Source organism: Myotis brandtii, unplaced genomic scaffold, assembly GCF_000412655.1.
Source record: "Myotis brandtii unplaced genomic scaffold, ASM41265v1 scaffold115, whole genome shotgun sequence".
NCBI lineage: Eukaryota > Metazoa > Chordata > Mammalia > Chiroptera > Vespertilionidae > Myotis > Myotis brandtii.
In genome coordinates, this window is record NW_005353967.1 from 2,560,808 (window position 1) to 2,566,451 (window position 5,644).

The following is a 5,644-nucleotide window of genomic DNA, read 5'->3' on the forward strand; positions in this document are numbered from 1 at the left end:
AGGCCTGAGGGTTGTCTCAGCAGTCAGGCTCTGCCCTCCCACTGTTAACAACATGCTGGATCCAGTGTCCAGTGCCTCCCAACCTGTTACAGAAACATTGTCCCTGGAGGCAGAACAGCCCTATTTATCTCAACACTCCTTATGTGTCCTCTCTTATGACTCAGAGGCAAGGAGGTCAACAACCAAATCCATGTGGGCAGAAGTATGGCCCGCCCTTTCTTTCCTAACAAAGGTCTTCAGGAGAGAGGAGTCCCGAAAGCCACTTCATATCTCACCTCTGCCTCAAAAGACACTTCTGTCACTGTCAGCCATGGGCAAAAAGCCAGCCCTGTGGGGGTGGCAACAGTGGAGTTAAGTTTTAGGGCCAAAGACCTTTTCTGCAAACAAGTATTTCTGGAGGAAGGAAAGATGGTCATTCTCCATTTCCTTTAGATTAATTAAAGATGGGGGTTGGGGTGGAAGATGGGAGATGGGAGATGGTCCAATCCTAGAAGTTATAACAAATCAGATTCACCTGCTTCCATTCCAAGTTTGTTTAGAAAACCAAATAAAAGACAAAACAAAATTATCTCAATAATAATATAATAGTAAAGTCAGCTGAATATCTAACAAAATAGTCCACATAACAGCAGGCAATACTTCTCAACAGGATCTTTAACATCAAGTTATGAAGGTAAGGAGCACCATATTATCTTACATGTTATCTTACATAGGCTCTTGCTTAAAGTCGACGTCATCTTTCTTACCTGAAGTACTGCCTCCCTACTCCCAAAATTCATTTGGAGTGGCCATTCCTGACACTCGGCAGCAAGTCTGAAGACTACTCAAGGCCCTAAAGGCAGGGGAAATAAATCCTCCAGTAGGAAATAAATCCTCAACACCCTCGTTAGGCCATCAATCTCAGTCCATCACTGGAACCCAATTTTGTTCACCACGTTTAATTTTTTTTTTAATCAAAAAAAGCAAACCTCACCCAAGCATGCTGCCAGTTCAGCCAGCGAGGATCAGTCTTTTAATAAAAACAAAAAGGTAGAGAGTCATGTAACACTAAAATGCACTACGTTTTCCAAAATATCATTGAAGTCCAAGATAGTGAGGGTAAAGCTTCTATTATTTTAACAGTTACTGAGCACCAATCACATCTCTTCCAGCAGCTCAACAGACACATTAAAGTCTGAAGTGTGACCTAAAACTTCTTACCACTGGGCAATGTTGTTAGCATGACTAAGATGTGTCTGGTTAGCAGGCTAGTGCCCACACCAGCTAAGAGAGTCACAGGTGACTCCTTCCCTGTTATTAGGACATCACTGGGGAGAGCTGCCTGGGAGAAGCACTGGGCTCTGAGAACATCTTGTGCTGGGGGACCAGCTGCCACTCTGGGTGAGAAGTTAGTGCACTTGAAGCACTAAGGCAGTGATGGCGAATCTTTTGAGCTCAGCGTGTCAGCATTTTGAAAAACCCTAACTTAACTCTGGTGCCGTGTCACATATAGAAATTTTTTGATATTTGCAACCATAGTAAAACAAAGACTTATATTTTTGATATTTATTTTGTATATTTAAATGCCATTTAACAAAGAAAAATCAACCAAAAAAATGAGTTCGTGTGTCACCTCTGACACGCGTGTCATAGGTTCGCCATCACTGCACTAAGGGCACATGCTCTCCTACACCTCTTAGTCCTGGTCTGATAACAACAGTAGTATAGAAATTTAGAGACAAAAATAAAATATGAGCCTAGAATAATTAAACAATTGGCCCAGAGTCATGGAAGAAGAATACCAAAGCTAATATGCTAAAATATCTACATCCCACAAATACATTAAATCATCTTGTTAACAGGCATTCCAAATGTCATGCAGGTGTGCACTTGCAGAGCAGAACGTCCTGTCACTGTTTTCTTAAGTTGTATGTATCTGAAATAACAACATAAGACAGTCCCTCCTCAGCTTCCCAGGACCCCTACCCTCAGCACCCTGGATGTACCAGGAAAAGGAAAGGCATGAAGGGAGCCTGTGCTGCCTGTCTGCAGACGCTACCCAATCCGCATGACAGTGTCTTTTCTCACATGTCTGTAGACTGGCTCATGACATAAGAGAGGTCGTCTAGCACTCCCTCCTTCCCATATTTTAGGAGAAATTAATGATGGGGGCGCAGCATGCCCACATTTCCAGAGCAGGAAGGTGCCAAGTGGGACACACAGGCCTCCTGATGGCAGTGGCGTCTTCCACCAGTAAGATACACTGATAGTACACCTATCTGAAATAGGTATTAACTTGGATCTCAAAGTCTGCAACTGTCCTAACAAATATTACATAGTAAGAGTATTCTGACTTTGCCTTCTGGGAATGAAGGGATACTGCTGGCGAATTGGCTGGACTAGAAGGTGCTCTCACTGGCCAAGCCCTGCTAGCCCTTTGTTGAGGCAAGCAGGGGCCCTGAAGGCACTGTGTGACTCCTGGAACCACCAGAGGACTGCGTGGCTCTGGACTATGATTACACCTTCGGCACAGAAAGACATAGGAAGGTCTAACAACCATCATAACCTCTGGATCTACTGGAAAAGCTACAGCAGCTGCCTCCTCTGCTGGGTCTCTAGGTTGAAACCTCAAAGAGAGAGGAAGCACCAAGGATCGGCAGGGGATTAGGCAGTGAGATAGGACCCCCGTTCAGCCCCAGAAGAACTGTGGCATTGCAGCAATCATCAGAAGCCACAGGACAGTGAGGCAGCACCCTCTCCCTGGCCAAACCCAGCATGCACTGTTCCCCTACGCCCTGCATTCTTCAGGCCAAGTATCAATGGACTAGAGTCTGTCTCCACCCAGGTTGGAACCTATCAACCTCAAAGGGCTCACCTGCTCACTGCCTGATTTCCAGCACCAGAACAGTGTTTGCTTATGGCAAGCATTCAATAAATACGTGTGGAATGAATCATATCAAGTTTTGATAAATATTGCTATGACCTTGTCATTTAAAATTTACATTCCCTACAAAAAGACATCAAAAATCAGCATTCCAAGAAGTAATATTTTACCCCTGTAGTGGCTAACCTAACTTGTTAACGGAACCCATTTAAATAGCCAACTGTCCTTTTAGAAATGTAAACAGTGCTAAATAAAAGCATTTGGATTACTTTATTCAATACTAACATTACAAATAGTTTTCATCCCTTTAAGAAACTGCATATATGGGTAGGGACAAAACACTTTCACTTTTAGGTACTATCAGCCACAAGTCCAACTGCCAGCATCAGATATAACACAGGTCATTTTTTTAATCTATTACTTCCCATATGCACACACTTAATTCTCCAGTTTCACAGAATTAAGTCCACAAAAATTTTGATCATTTCTCCTCAAAAACCAAAATGAGGAAGTTCACTCTTCTCACATAACAAAACCTCAAAGGCATTTCACAGCTGACAAGATAGCTACATAAAAACCGCACTAAATCTCCTAACCCAAAGACAATTTAGCCTTCCTCTCTGTAAAAAAACAATAAAAAATATTTTTTAAAAAAAACCGCACTAAATCTCCTAACCCAAAGACAATTTAGTCATTGTTATCTCTTACAGCTCAATGTCAGTCCACTAGAATTCAGTCTCCAAATCTTCCAAGCTTTTAGGCTGTGACCATTATAGAAAAATTTCTAAAATGAATCAGAGGTGGTATCTCAAAACCAGCAGGAAACTATGAACATCTATCAGGGGGCCCTGGGACCGGTTCCAAGCCTGCTTCAGTGGCAGAAGCTGCTGGCTGCCTGCCTGGTGTGCTAAAAGGACACATGGACCATCCTCTCCAGCAGCTCCAGGTCGAAGCTACCAGGAGATTTCTCGAAAAGTTTCCTAAGGGGGTTAGTTCCCACAGCCCTTTTACCTTCCCCTTTCTCAGTACTGGAGCACTGACCTGTGGCCAAGCTCCAGAAACACAATCCTCACAAAACTACTGGTGAACCACTTCTGAAGCATTATTTTCTAGGTTACTTTTAAACTAAACATTCTCATCTACAATGGCTCTCTTATAAGAGTACAGACCCATTCAAAAGGTAATGACTGACTTCTCAATTTTTAGTATATTTCCTAAATTAATTTCTGTTCTTAGTACCAAATATAAGATGAGCAATGTTTTAGTATCTATCTTAGTACCTGGTATATGGTTGCAGTAAATATTTATAAAACCCACCTCAAAGAGCTGTTTTAAAGAGCACAAGATGAATTACCCAGTTAGAGAAGCAAACTACCTCATTTCACAGCTAATGAAGCTACTGATGAAAACAGATGACCATTTCAGGGGATTATTTTTTATTTTAGAAGCTCAGCTGGCAGGGTTCAAGGTTCTCAACTGTGTCTAAATTTGAATCAAAGCCAGGGAGGGCTGGCTGGCTCTGAAGGGGTGCAGGGAGGGGGAGCAGCCCTATTCCTCCCTGTTGCTGTGACTCCCCGAGCCCAGAGACTTGGTATCCAGCCCCAGACAGAGCTGGCTCCCTGCCCCTACCTTCTAGCTCCCCTCCCCAAATCTGTAAGTTGTTTAGAGGTGACCTCTTCATGCTTGACCAAGAAGGACAACAACATGTGTTTAAAATAAAAGTATGGAAACAAAAGGGGCAAAGAAACACTCCAATCTGTTAGGAATGTTGTCTGCTCTTTGAGGTGAAGGAGGGATGGATGGGGTTTGCCTGCTCCCCTCGATTGTAAATCCCATGGCTACTTCTGAGCAAAGCTATGGTCAGAGTTCAGATATTTATTCATCATTTTGTTAAGGAAAGAGAAAAGCCAGATGAATGAACGTACCGTCCTCTGGTTTACTTACAAGAAGTTTCAGCACCTGAACCCACTAAAGTGTTAAAATGTCCAATCTTCCCACCTCACTGAACTCTTAGAATTCTCCACACTGGTCCCCAAAGTCCCTGTCCCCATTGTTAACCACGTGTCATTCTATTGGTAGTTTACCTTTAACATCCCCCATGAACCTGGTCAATTCTAAATGCTTGAGGAAAACCAGGCTTTTCCATCTATACTAATAAAAGACAAACATGCAAATTGACCATACCTTTGCTATGCCTTAAGCCACGCCCACCAGCCAATCAGAGCAACTATATGCAAATTAACCCAACCAAGATGGCAGCCGGCAGCCATGGAGCTGGAGCAAGCAGGAGGCTTGGTTGCCCCAATGATGAAGGAAGCCAAGCTTCTCACCTGCCCCGGCGGCTCTAAGCTCCACTCAAAACAACAAAGTTTCAATTATAGAAGGTAAATAAACCCCAGACACCTGCTTTCAGCTGGCTGTGGCCACGGAGCTGGAGCGAGCAGGAGGCTTTCCTCCCGCTTGCCCTGGCCGGCTCTAAGCTCCTCTCAAGGCTACAAAGTTTCAATTATAGAAGGTAAATAAACCCCAGACACCTGCTTTCAGCTGGCTGTGGCCACGGAGCTGGAGCGAGCAGGAGGCTTTCCTCCTGCTTGCCCTGGCCGGCTCTAAGCTCCTCTCAAGGCTACAAAGTTTCAATTATAGAAGGTAAATAAACCCCAGACACCTGCTTTCAGCCGGCTGTGGCCACGGAGCTGGAGCGAGCAGGAGGCTTTCCTCCTGTCCACCCTGGCCAGCTCTGAGCTCAAAGGCTACAAAGTTTCAATTATAGAAGGTAAATAA